Source organism: Volvox carteri (assembly GCF_000143455.1).
Source record: "Volvox carteri f. nagariensis unplaced genomic scaffold VOLCAscaffold_120, whole genome shotgun sequence".
Lineage (NCBI taxonomy): Eukaryota > Viridiplantae > Chlorophyta > Chlorophyceae > Chlamydomonadales > Volvocaceae > Volvox > Volvox carteri.
The window spans coordinates 87,870-100,358 of NW_003307663.1; positions in this window are offsets into that span (position 1 = coordinate 87,870).

Below are 12,489 nucleotides of genomic sequence, written 5' to 3' on the forward strand. Positions count from 1 at the left end.
ACAGTTCATGGCAGCAACCAAGCTGGACCCCGACCTGGCGGCCGAACTCCGCCTCCTGGATCGCCGTGCAACCGAAACCGTGAACGCTATACCACCGAGTACAAACACGCCAGAAACCTTGAGGAGCGTTGGACCTCCGCAGCCAACACCACCTGACACGTCCAACACTTCGTCTGTCTGCCTCGCCACTGGATGGCGTTAAATGCCAGCGTTGCACGGCTCTCTAGCCGTCCGACGACACGCCTGCACGGCTGGGTGCATCCCTTGCACTTGTGGGTTCGACTCCCACACGGGTGTAGTACTACACGCACGGACCGTCGTACTCGTGCCGCCCAGCCGGGGGACTACGGCCCCCTCGCGGGCGAAGCAGCCCGCGTCTAGTTGAACTAAGGAACCATGCATGTTGGATATGGTGCACACATGCGCACACACCAAGTGCCAGTGCTTGAGTGGTAGATGTGGGTTCGAATCCCACCGATGGTCCCCTGAATGTAATAGGACGGGGTGTAGTGGGCCAGATTAAGCGGTCAGGTGGCAGCCTTGGAGGAGCTGCTCTGGAGCCAAGACCTGGCTTTAAATAAGAGGCTAATATGCCTGGCGGAAACTAACAGCACCATAAGGAGTGTTGGATTGGAGGCATGGGGAGTTAGCTAGCCCCTGGGCCACTGAGTTATCAGATGGTTAAAAGTATTTCAGGATGGAAGCGCTCCTGCATTGATTAGGGTAAATGGGTGCTGGTGTGTGCACCTTGTGGTAGATATTCTGTGCGGCTGTACTCAAGTAGAGCATGCATCTGGTGGCATGGGGGCTGTTGGCACCTGGGCTAGCTGAGCTGGCAAATGGACTTTCAGGTGAACACAGTTCTGTGATGATTAAGGTTGGTGGTGAGCATCAGCATGGGCTGGTGCAGTGTATGGACAAGGTGGTACACCCCTCCTCAAATGAGGAGTGCTTCAGTGGTCGTTCCCGTTGGGGTACGGTTAGGTGCCCCTGGCCAGTGTCAGGCCCGGATCGATATGTAACAACCAACATGTGTGCATGGCAGCTATGCAGAAGTCATCAAATGATGCTTGCCGAGTGGTGTACCTACCTGTTGTGAGCAGATGCAAGAGAGCAACTCTTCCCGTGAGACTGCCATGGGTGTTGCCCGAGACCTTATTACAGCATGCCACACCTTCTTGTGAATTGCGTGGTCATCCTCGCAGCCACCAGCAAAAGACTGCTGCCAAAACGACCACACACAGCCGCAGATGCAATAGCTAACTACAGCCTGGGCAGTCAGAAATCGAACACATCCCAACACTAGGGTTTTCCGGTACTATGCTTCCTGTTCTGCAACATCAAACCCTAAATCCTCAAACGTTACCAGCATATGCTTCCGCTAACGGCTGTGCAGCCTCGGCAGGCAGTGAGAGCCCGCCGCTTCTGCTCATGCTTCTTATGACCGCCTCCTGCCTTGCGAAGGTGCTTGTGTCACATCGACTTCTTGTTGGCCGCCTCCCACACCTCCTTGTACGCGCTGCTGACGAGCTGGGCACCGCGGGCGTGGTGCAGTCCGTGACGCCGTCGCCCAGGAGCCGGTCGGCAAGCGTACCTGCAGAGATGTTTCCCTGCTTGGTGCTGCTCATCGTGACGGCCCCGGAGCGGTGGCGCCATCGGAGGAGGAAGGCATGACGGCCTTAGGTGTTTGGCAACACTGCAAAGCATTATTGCAGGTTTGAAAGGTCTCTGAGGGTCAGGGGGTCAGATGTCCCCGAGGAACTTGGGGCACACCTCGAATCGACACCGTCCAGGGCCAGGCCACCCGGAAGTGCCACTTGACTTTGGTGAAGGCATTCTCCACCGGGTTGAACTCCGGGCTGTAGGGTGGTGTGAAGATGGCCTCTAAGCCCTTGGCCGTCACCACCTCACACACTGGGGCGGCTCGGTGTATGGAAGCATTGTCCATCACGGCACTGGGTGCAAAGGGCAGGTGGATGCGGGAGAAGTCAACCACACCGCGGGAAAACGGTGGTGTGTTGTGCTGTCGCTCACGACCACGAGCAGCAAGGAGTGCTGCTGCCAGCAAGTGGTCGGGGACCGGACGACACAGCAGGAGGATTTTCTCGGAGGAGTAGCACACATCGACCAGGACAACGGTACGACCAGTGTCAAGGTGGGGAGGCCAGGGTCACCATCCCTACGAACGCGGAGGGGGGTTAAGAACGTTCTTAAGTCGTTCTTAGCCCAGCCAAATTGATAAAATCGAATAATCAGTAGAACGTTCTTACATCGTTCTAAGAACGTTCTAAGAACGTTCGTATGACCTCCGTTTATCTTAAAACCGTTCTTTCAAATTCTTTAGCATTCTTCAGGTCCCAGCAGTCTTATGTATTCTCTTCCATGCTTTGGGGTGTTCTTATACGTACTTAGTGATTCTTTCTCTAAAGCATACTTAGCTTCTCTCTGGCCGGTTTTAACCATTCTTACCATAGGTTTGCTAAGTATGGCACCCATTCTTAAGTCTCATTCTTAAGAAATAAAACCACTCTTTACCATTCTCTACGATTCTTTACCATTCTTTAGGGTCAGCAGTCTTATGTATTCTTTTCGTTCTTTGGGTGTTCTTATACATTCTTAGGCCAACTTATTGATTCTTTGCCTAAAGCATACTTAGCTGCTCTTTGGCGGGTTTTAACCATTCTTACCATAGGGTTTGCTAAGTATGGCACCCATTCTTAAGTCTCATTCTTATGAAATAAAACCACTATTTTACCATTCTTTAGCATTCTTTCGGGCCAGCAGCCATCTGTATTCTCTTACATTCTTAGGGGTGTTCTTTTACATTCTTAGGCCAAATTATTAATTCTTTGATAAATAGGTGCATCCAGATTGTCATCGGAAAATTATATTGCCATGTAGCATGGAATGACATCATTTAACGAACAGCATGATATATAATCAATCGTTACATTTGGAATGACATGTATAAAATCTCAGTTGTGGGTATCAACCGTTTCCACATTTGTAACACAACCCCTTATACATTATGTGTGGGACAGGCGGGCATATCTACACCGGTGGTCGCTACCAGGTGAAACTCTGTCTACCTGTAGCAGCCGGTACACAGTACGGCGCTATAAATACGCGCAGAGCGCGACCGCCAGCAACTCGAGTGACCTTTTCAGCGGTCAGCTGCTACATTTTGGTATCGACGATCATTTGTTCGGTCCTCGCCTCACATAGCTAAGACTAAGGCTGTTTCTTTGAGCGATGCTAAGCACGTTCCTATTCCGCGACCGAAGTCTAAGACTACGGCGCAAATTCCTGCCGATGCTACAACCGCTTCGGACCCACTTCGCGTTGCGAAAATTAACAAGCGCAAATTAAGGAAACAATCCTTCGCTTCGCTTCGTAAATACCTTTCCTCTGTCCCTGTTGATAACGACATTCAGGACACGATGACGCCAACTGATAACGTGGCGACTGCCCTCGACACTACTGGCAATGATGCGGTTGACGCGACGACGGAAGTTCCCAAAGCCAAAGCGCCTGGCACTTTGCCAGCGCATTTGGTTGAAACTTTACGACAGTCAGTGCCGAACCGCGTCGGCGCCTTGGAGCGTTCCCTGGAAGGAACGCACCAGGAGATGGCAGAACTGCGTGACGACATTATATCGTTACGAAATTCTTCACAGCGTGTGGAGACGCAACTCCAGGAGTTACTCTCCAAGCTGTCAACGCCCTCAAGCCCACCACCTCCCAATCCACGGTCCGTGGCCATTTGCAAGATTATCAAGCAAGTGGCTGCGTCTTCCTTGGCTGGCATTTTGTCAAAAGAGAGTCTTCAGGTTACCGCTTTCCAGGCGGCCCTGGACTCCCTGACGATAGAGCCGGAGGTCACCCTGGAGGAGGTCCGGAAACTTTGGGACACCGGTGCGGTGGAGAGCGGCCCTGGCGGTAGCGCTACGGACTCCGACTCCGTGCGGCCTGCGCTACAGCCCACGGGCAAAACGCCGCGTACCGAGGTGAGTACGCAGAAACGCGTTCCGCTTCCCCCAAAATTTTCGGGAAAAAGGGATACGCATATTACTTGCACCTGATCGTGGTTCGAGTTCCTTTTGCAATACTTAGACTTAATGCAAATGGACCCGTTAGAGCACTTTGTCTACTTCGTATTGGGCAAAGCTCTAGTCTGGGCCACGGACATTTTCGGGGAGCACCGATCGGGCAAGAAGCTTTTGACGCGTGATTCTTTACGTGCTGCCTTTTTGTTGCAATATGGCGATACGCAACGCAACATGGCTATGGCCGCTCGCGATAGGTTGCATGCGAACGAACACGCCATGAAAGCAACTGAAACAGTGCCCGAATATACTCAACGTTTTCACGATATAATTCGTGAAGCGAAAGATATGAACCCTAGCGATCAAATCGGCTGGTACGTTAAGGGGTTACTACCACCTTTGCGCAGCCGGTGTGCGACAAGCGAAGAGGGCAAAGATTGGGACAGCTTAGATAAGCTAATCCTTTACGCTGTTGGGCAAGAGGTTCGGTGGCAGTCGGGCAAAGACAAGCCTACCGTCCATGCAGTTAGCGCTGACCTTAATGCGATCACTGCTAAAAAGCCCTTCAATAAATTTAAGCGTTCGTCCTCTGATCGCAATTCGCAGGGTTGGCAACCCGCCAATCGGCCCAAGAAGGCGCGTCTGGAGCAAGAACAGCTGGCGGCACACACTTGCCGCAAATGCCGTCGCGTGAAGCCCGCCCACCAGAGCTGGGCGGAGCACAAGCCCGACTGCATTCGACACCTCAAGGCTAACGCCGAGAAGACGCTGTCCCTTGCCGCGAAGATGGAGAATGCCATGGCTGATTAGCGGGTCGGCAAGCGTGTTGTTGGGGGCTGTGAGCAACCGGAATGTCCTAAGGACTCCGCTAACTTGCAAATCAGAGAGTCCTTGTTGCCCGTTTGTGATCCGCTTAGCTGTGATCACATGTACCTCCCGGACGAGTTTCGTAACGTGGAGAACATGTTGGGACGGCAGTTCACCTTTGACGCTGCTTGTAACAACTCTGGCGACAATAGTCTTTGTACACGCTTTGCCTCCCCTTCAAATTCGTTCTTGACCTCCGATGTCTCTGGCGAGTTTGTCTGGGCAAATCCCCCATACACAAAAATTGAACTTTGGCATAAGCATTACCTGCGCTGCAAGCGTATGCGTCCCGAAACCACTTCAGCGGTTTTTGTAGTACCGAAATGGTCTCAAATTGAAAGACGCATGCGAGCGGCAGGACACCAGCTGCTAAAAACATATGCCGTAGGGACGAAACTGTTCTTAGAGAAAGCAGACGATGGTAGTCGTCAGGAAATGCCCGGTATCCCGTGGCCTATCCAGCTTTGGTATGACCCGCCAGCTAAAGAGGTTCAGCTGAACAGTATTGGCTCCTCACAGTCCATGATTTTTGGCGCATTCTTATGCCAAACGCCTTGCAGCGCACTTATCGATTCCGGTGCTGACTGCAAGGGCACGGCTGATGGATTCATCTCCTCCGAGGCAGCTCGCAGAATGGGGCTCGCTATTCGGCCGTGTTCAACTTCTTCGGTTCGCGTCGTGAACGGATCCTCCGAGCTCATTGAGGGCTTGATACACGCCAAGTTGCGGATAGCATCTTTTCATGACACAGTCAAACTGCTCGTGCTAAAGCAAGCTAACGCCGGAGTCGAACTTATACTTGGCGCGGATTGGCTTGTGCGCCGCAAAGCGCGGATGTGCTTCCAAACGCGGACGCTTACGCTCCACAAGTCGCCCACAGACAGTTGGACGCTCAAGCCTTCCTTTTGGTCTTCGGACAATAATGCTGAAAATCACCTTGATGGTATCACTATCATGAACTACGTCACCGCGACACTCTATGCGGCGACGACAGTTGAAACGATGTTGGCTAAAGCAGCGGCACGTAAAATAGCAAAAGGAGCACGTAGCTATCTTTTGTTAGTACAATCTGAGCTGGAACAGGAAACAAAGGCCAAAGGCACACACACAAATATGGCCGAACTTATTCCTGACAATACTTTAAAGGGTTTGCTTGACGAATACAAAGATGTATTTGAAGAGCTTAACGGCCTTCCGCCTGATCGCGACATTGGCCACACAATTCCGCTCATCGACGGAGCCGTACCGCCAGCAAAACGATCGTACCGGTTGACTCAATTAGAGCAACAAGAGATGCGTAAACAAGTTACAGAGCTTTTGCAGAAAGGTTACATTGAACCTTCTGCGTCGCCTTATGGCGCACCCGTCATCTTTGTGGAAAAAGCTAACGGGCAAGGCCTGCGTATGGTCCTTGATTATCGAGCTCTGAATAAACTTACGATCAAGAGACGGTATCCAATGCCAAACATTACCGAACTCTTCGATCAGCTCCAAGGGGCTAACCTTTTCAGCTCCCTGGATCTGCAGCAGGGGTATAACCAAATTCGCATCTCGAAAGAAGATATTGAGAAAACGGCCTTCATAGCACCGGGGCTCGGCCAGTATCAATTCAAAGTCCTATGGCTTGGACTAACCAATGCTCCTGCAACGTTCCAAGCAGTAATGAACCGTATATTTGCTGCGTACATTGGCAAATTCGTGCTAGTGTACTTGGACGATATTTTGGTCTTCAGTAAGACCCCCGCCGAGCATGAACAACACATCCGTACCGTGTTGTCCTTGCTAAGAGAGCACCAATTTAAAACAAAAATATCGAAATGCCAGTTCAACCAGACCGAGCTGCATTTCCTGGGTCACGTCGTCAGCCGAGAGGGGCTGAAAGTGGACGAGCGTAAGGTCAAAACCATTAAAGAATGGCCGATACCGACAGACTTGCAAAAGCTGCGTTCGTTCCTTGGCTTAGCCAATTATTTTCGAAGATTTATCCAAGGATATTCTTCTCTCGTGGCCCCCCTCACGTCACTCACCAGTGCGAAGGTGCCCTACCACTGGACGAAGGACTGTCAAGGCTCCTTCGAGGGCGTGAAGTCTGCCTTAACCAACGCACCAGTATTAAAACTCCCTGAACTAGACAAACCCTTCACTGTCTGGTCCGATGCGTCGTTACACGGCACGGGCGCCGTACTTTTACAGAACGACCGCCCAGTCGCGTACACAAGCTCTAAATTCAGCAGAGCTGAGTACAACTACACGACCACGGACCAAGAGTGTTTAGGAACTGTCCTAGCACTTGAAGAGTGGCGCTGTTACCTCGAGGGTGCATCGGATGTCACTTTAGTCACCAATCACCAACCGCTGGTCTATTTGCAAGATCAGCAAAGCGCCGATAAACTCTCTCGACGACAAGCTCGTTGGTTGGAACGCCTCTCACGTTTCGACTTTAAATGGGAGTACCGACCCGGACGAATCAACGTTGCTGACCCTCTCAGTCGGGTTCACGACGTGGTGCTGAACGTGCTTACGGCATCGCTGATTGGCAGCGATATTGGGCGCCGAATCCTAAGCGGGTACGACGGCGATCCCATGCTCAAGAAGAGCTCGGTAGCAAAACTGCAGCTTAAACGGAAAGACGGCTTCTGGTATTACGGTTCCCAGTTGTACGTTCCGGATGTGCTTGACTTGCGAAAGGACATCATCCACGAAAATCACGATGTTCCTTACGCTGGCCACCGCGGCATTGACCGCACCAAAAAAGCGATCGCGAAACATTTTTGGTGGCCCGGGTTGGATACTAACGTGAAGGCCTACGTTAGTACCTGCCCTTCTTGTCAGCGCAATAAGGCTTCAAATCAAAAGCCAGGCGGACTGCTGCAGCCCCTTCCCATTCCAGATAACGTTTGGGATAGTGTGTCAATGGATTTGGTCACACAGCTACCCACAACCCGCAATGGGCATGACGCGATAGTAGTGTTCGTGGACCGCCTGAGCAAGATGACGCACTTCACTCCCACAACCACATCCGTCGGTGCGGAAGATCTAGCCCGCCTCTTTGTGGCTACGGTTTTCAAACAGCACGGCCTTCCACAGAATATTGTGTCTGACCGGGACACACGCTTTACAAGCAACTTTTGGAAGGAAACATTTCGCCTGCTAGGCACCCACCTCTATATGAGCACAGCCTACCATCCGCAGACTGATGGTCAAACCGAGCGAAGGAATCGCTTACTGGAAGAGACACTGAGGCACTATATTTCGCCCACTCAGGATGATTGGGACGAACACCTGCCACTCATCGAGTTTGCTATTAATAACTCGAGGCAGAGCTCAACGGGTGCCACCCCGTTTAGCCTTAATGGTATCAAGCAGCCACGTGTGCCGGTTGACTTGCACCTAAAAACCAAAGTGCCTGCCGCTGACCTCTATCCCAAGGTCATGCGCAAACGTATTGAAAACGCAAAACAGTGTCTTAAGGCTGCTCAATCCCGCCAGTGCATTGTCGTCGACAAGCATCGGCGTGCGGTGCGTTTTGAGGTTGGGGACTCCGTGCTGCTCAGCACCCGCAACATCCAGTTGAAATCTCCTGGAGCAAAGAAATTATTGCCTAAGTTTATTGGGCCATATAAGGTTGTCGCCCGAGTGGGAGAGAACGCGGTAAAATTGGGATTACCCGCGACTTCCCGACTCCATCCGGTCTTCCACGTATCCTTGCTCAAACCATTCAAGGACGATGGAACACGACAACCGCCGCCCCCGTTCATAATTGACGAAGAGCCATATTACATGGTTGAGGCACTACTTGACCATCGTGATGTGAAAATCCGAGGTGGAACCGGCAAAATACGTCGAGAATATCTGGTTAAATGGGAAGGCTATGACTCCAGTCATAACACCTATGAACCGGAAGATTCCCTGCGTCAGTCCGTTCCCTTGGCTGAAGCTATTGACGACTATGAACGACGGTTGGCGGCAAAGTCCGGGCAACCTACACCAAAAAGGAAAGTGGTCCTGACCACCCCTCCTTCGGTAGCACCCCGGAACATTACCCCAGAACAACCGAAACGGAAAGCACCTGCTCGCAAGAAAAGGTGATGCTCCCGGGACGGTTCGCTTCTGAGGGGGAGGGATGTAGCAAGCTACATTTACCTTAGAATATCTTTAAGCTATTAAAGCTTAATCACAGTAACGGTACGGTCCCGTATTTACGAACCATACTCGTTAACTGTACGAACTCACTTTCTGGTACGCTATCACAACCTAGCGTACGACACCAAGACTCCAGGAATGGAGATGGCGGCAGGTGGGCCGCATTTAAGCCACCCAGGTGAAGTGCTTCGGCCAGACACTTAACGTATCACTATACTAGTGTTCAGGGTTCAAGACCTTGCTGTCACCGTTCTCGATGTATGTCTTCGAATCCCGACTTCCCTTGTCTCTTCTCACGCCTAATGCTGGGTCGCCAATCGTGGACGACACCCTCTGCTTCCGCTAAAACAGCTAAGGTAAGAGACGGCTGTTACATTTTGGTATCGAGACCTCGTGTAAAATCACGATCCAGAAGTCGTCGGTTCAACCCCCACCGATCACGTTCGAGTGGTATTTCGGGTGTGGCGACTCAGTGAGCGAATATCGCACCAAACTATAAAAGTAGCTGAACCGACTGGACTGTCTCTGTGCCTGAAAAACCTGAAGGCTAGGCGCATGAAGGGCGGCATGACGTGACGTGGGCTTGGCCACCCCACTGCCCGAGGGTAGGCGAAGGTAGGCACAGGCTGGCGGTATACGAGGCTCGCTCTAAGGGCCCGAGACGGTTCCCTTCAAAGGGGGGGGAATGTAGCAGCCGGTACACAGTACGGCGCTATAAATACGCGCAGAGCGCGACCGCCAGCAACTCGAGTGACCTTTTCAGCGGTCAGCTGCTACACTACCCAGGTATTTCAGGGCACCCTCATCCAGTCACCCTAGCCGTCTTCTCAGTGAATCACTCGGGTACATCTCAGGAGTGCTCCCACCACCGTCATCCAACGACATGTACATCTGCAAACTTAATGGCGGCTGGAGTCCATTCCTGGTCAGCTCTCATGTCAACATTATCCCAGGCCGTTACTGTTCATCAAATAGCGGCACTCTTACCTTCCACCATCGGTAAAACGTTTTACCTTGACTGGTGGCAATCCTGGAACCTCCGGAAGCGTCAGTGTATACACACATGTGTTACCAATGCTGCCTGCTAAGTTCATGACCTATGTATATATGTATATGTACGACACACCAGTACTAGTAGTACTACATGTACAGGAACTTGATGAACAATGCATAACAGCCATAAGGATATTCATGCCATGTTATGAACACATGTGTACACAGTGGCTACTTAGCACAGCCTTTCATAAGCCCATGATGCATACAGGGTTCAATAATTACGTATGGTCTACTACACCAATCAAACTGGCTGCCTTACGGCTGCATGAATTCAAGGCTTTGCAGCCATTTGCAATGGGCAACCATCCATCCTAGTGGGTCAAGCAACAACACCCATCACACAACAGCCTTTCAATACCATGGCTCGAGATATGTACATGTTGTAGCATGCATACACATGTGCAGAAGGAGCATGCATGCATGCCAACTCCATCCCGACACATAGGTCAAACATTAATCATGATGCTAGTTAGCAGTATGTAGCAGGCCCTAAATTATACCGACCATCCCTCTGTACTTGTTTCCATGCCCCAGAAGTCACAACTACGTCTAACCCTTAATGTTGTTCCCCTTCAAGGCTGATGATATCTGCTTTGCACTGACGCCCAGGGTATCACACGCCCAGGGCACAGCATGTCTGCCCTTGTCGATAGCCAGGATGCCCAGAACAGGCCAGGTTACCTGCATATATAGGAAGTAATGAAAGCTTGTCAGGATACAGGAACTGCTGGTGGTTAATTAATGTCCTGTCGTTCCTTACTTTATCAAACATGGTCAAGGGGTAGTCCTTGATGGCGAGTGTCTTGTTAGGCTCAGGCAGGGTAAATTTTCACTGAGGACCTGATTGGCGAGAGACTTGACGATGTCATTGCAGAGTATGGGGACACCATGGCGACGGGTGGCACTGGTGGTGGTGCATATGGGATGCCTGACCATGAAACTACGTGGTGCACTGCCATCACTGCTCACCAGATGCGGGCTGAGCTTGCTGCAGTGAAAGAAGCAGCCAAGCTGGGCAAAGGTGGCCAGCAGGGGCCAGCAAGGAAGAGACTGCTGGGGAAGTGCAAGGCGGTGGGTTAGCAGGCATGCAGCGGGATGCTGGAGTTGACAATCTTTGTGGCCTGTAATAGATGGCTTGGTGGCATATAGAGAAATGTATGAGGTCAGGCATTACAACTAATGCACACACTTATTTTCCTGGAGGTTTACGGATTGAGACCTGCAAGGAGTGAAGTTCATAGTTATGATATTGATAGTGGAAGGCAGTTGTGGTTCAGGAATGTAGTTGAGCTGCAGGTAATCCGGCTTACTTTATAGGATGCTGCTAGCAGCGCTGGTGGGTGATTTACCTGAGTGGTCCACTGAAACATTGAGGTTTGTCACCTTAACAGTGTGGAGTTTTGGAGTACATACATTTATTTGTGATAGCAGACTTGGAGTCTGGAGCCCACATATTGATGGGTTGCTGGTCAAGACTTATATGCCCACAGTGAACAACTTCTGGGATGTGTGCAAAACATGTGCCAATGTGGTCATGGAGTGCAGTGTATGACTCATGTAAACAATGTAAAACATGTGCCAATGTGGTCATGGAATGCAGTGTACGACTCATGGAATGTGTGCAAAACATGGGCCCGGGTAGTCATGGAGTGCAGTGTACGACTCATGGAATGAGTGTGTTATATCTTACTAAACCACAACTGGATGGTGGCGTCGGAAGACACCGATTTGGAAGAGTTTCGCCCGCTTAAATAGCGGAGGATGCGGCCATCCCATGAATCGTACAGCCAATTCCGAAATGGCGCGGTCCAGTCCGGAATGGCGTACCGTTGATCCATGCTTCCAATCGATGACGGGGCTCCGCGAGCCAGGGACCAGCGTCCCAGTCGTAGCCTGTGCTACGACCCCCGCCCATACTTCTGCAAGTATGGACTTCCGCCTGAGGCGGCGTTTACTTGTAGGCATCCATGACAGCTTCCCGCTCGCCGTCTGACCCAGAGGTCGGAGCCATAAAGATCTGACAGAAAAAGCGGCAAAATAGGCAGTTGGAATTCAGTTAGTTCCAGCGAACTTGTCCAGTAACCGCGCCAAGCGAAAAAGGAAAAATTAGACAGAAAATGTATCAGTTTGGACCCAGATTTAAGAAGCGGAATACAACAACTATCCCCCCTCTAGATGCAGCGTCCTCGATGCATGGCAAGAAACTGGCAGAGCAGAACCGGGCCAAAACGCGCGGGAGTTACAAAACTCTTACCTTTAACCCGCAAATCTTACCTTGCCCGTGCTCGTTGCCGTGCTTCTTCCAGCAGAGGTTTTAGGTCAGGGGTAAAGTTAGCTTCCGGTTCCCAACTGTTGTGCTCAGCCGAGTACCCAGCCC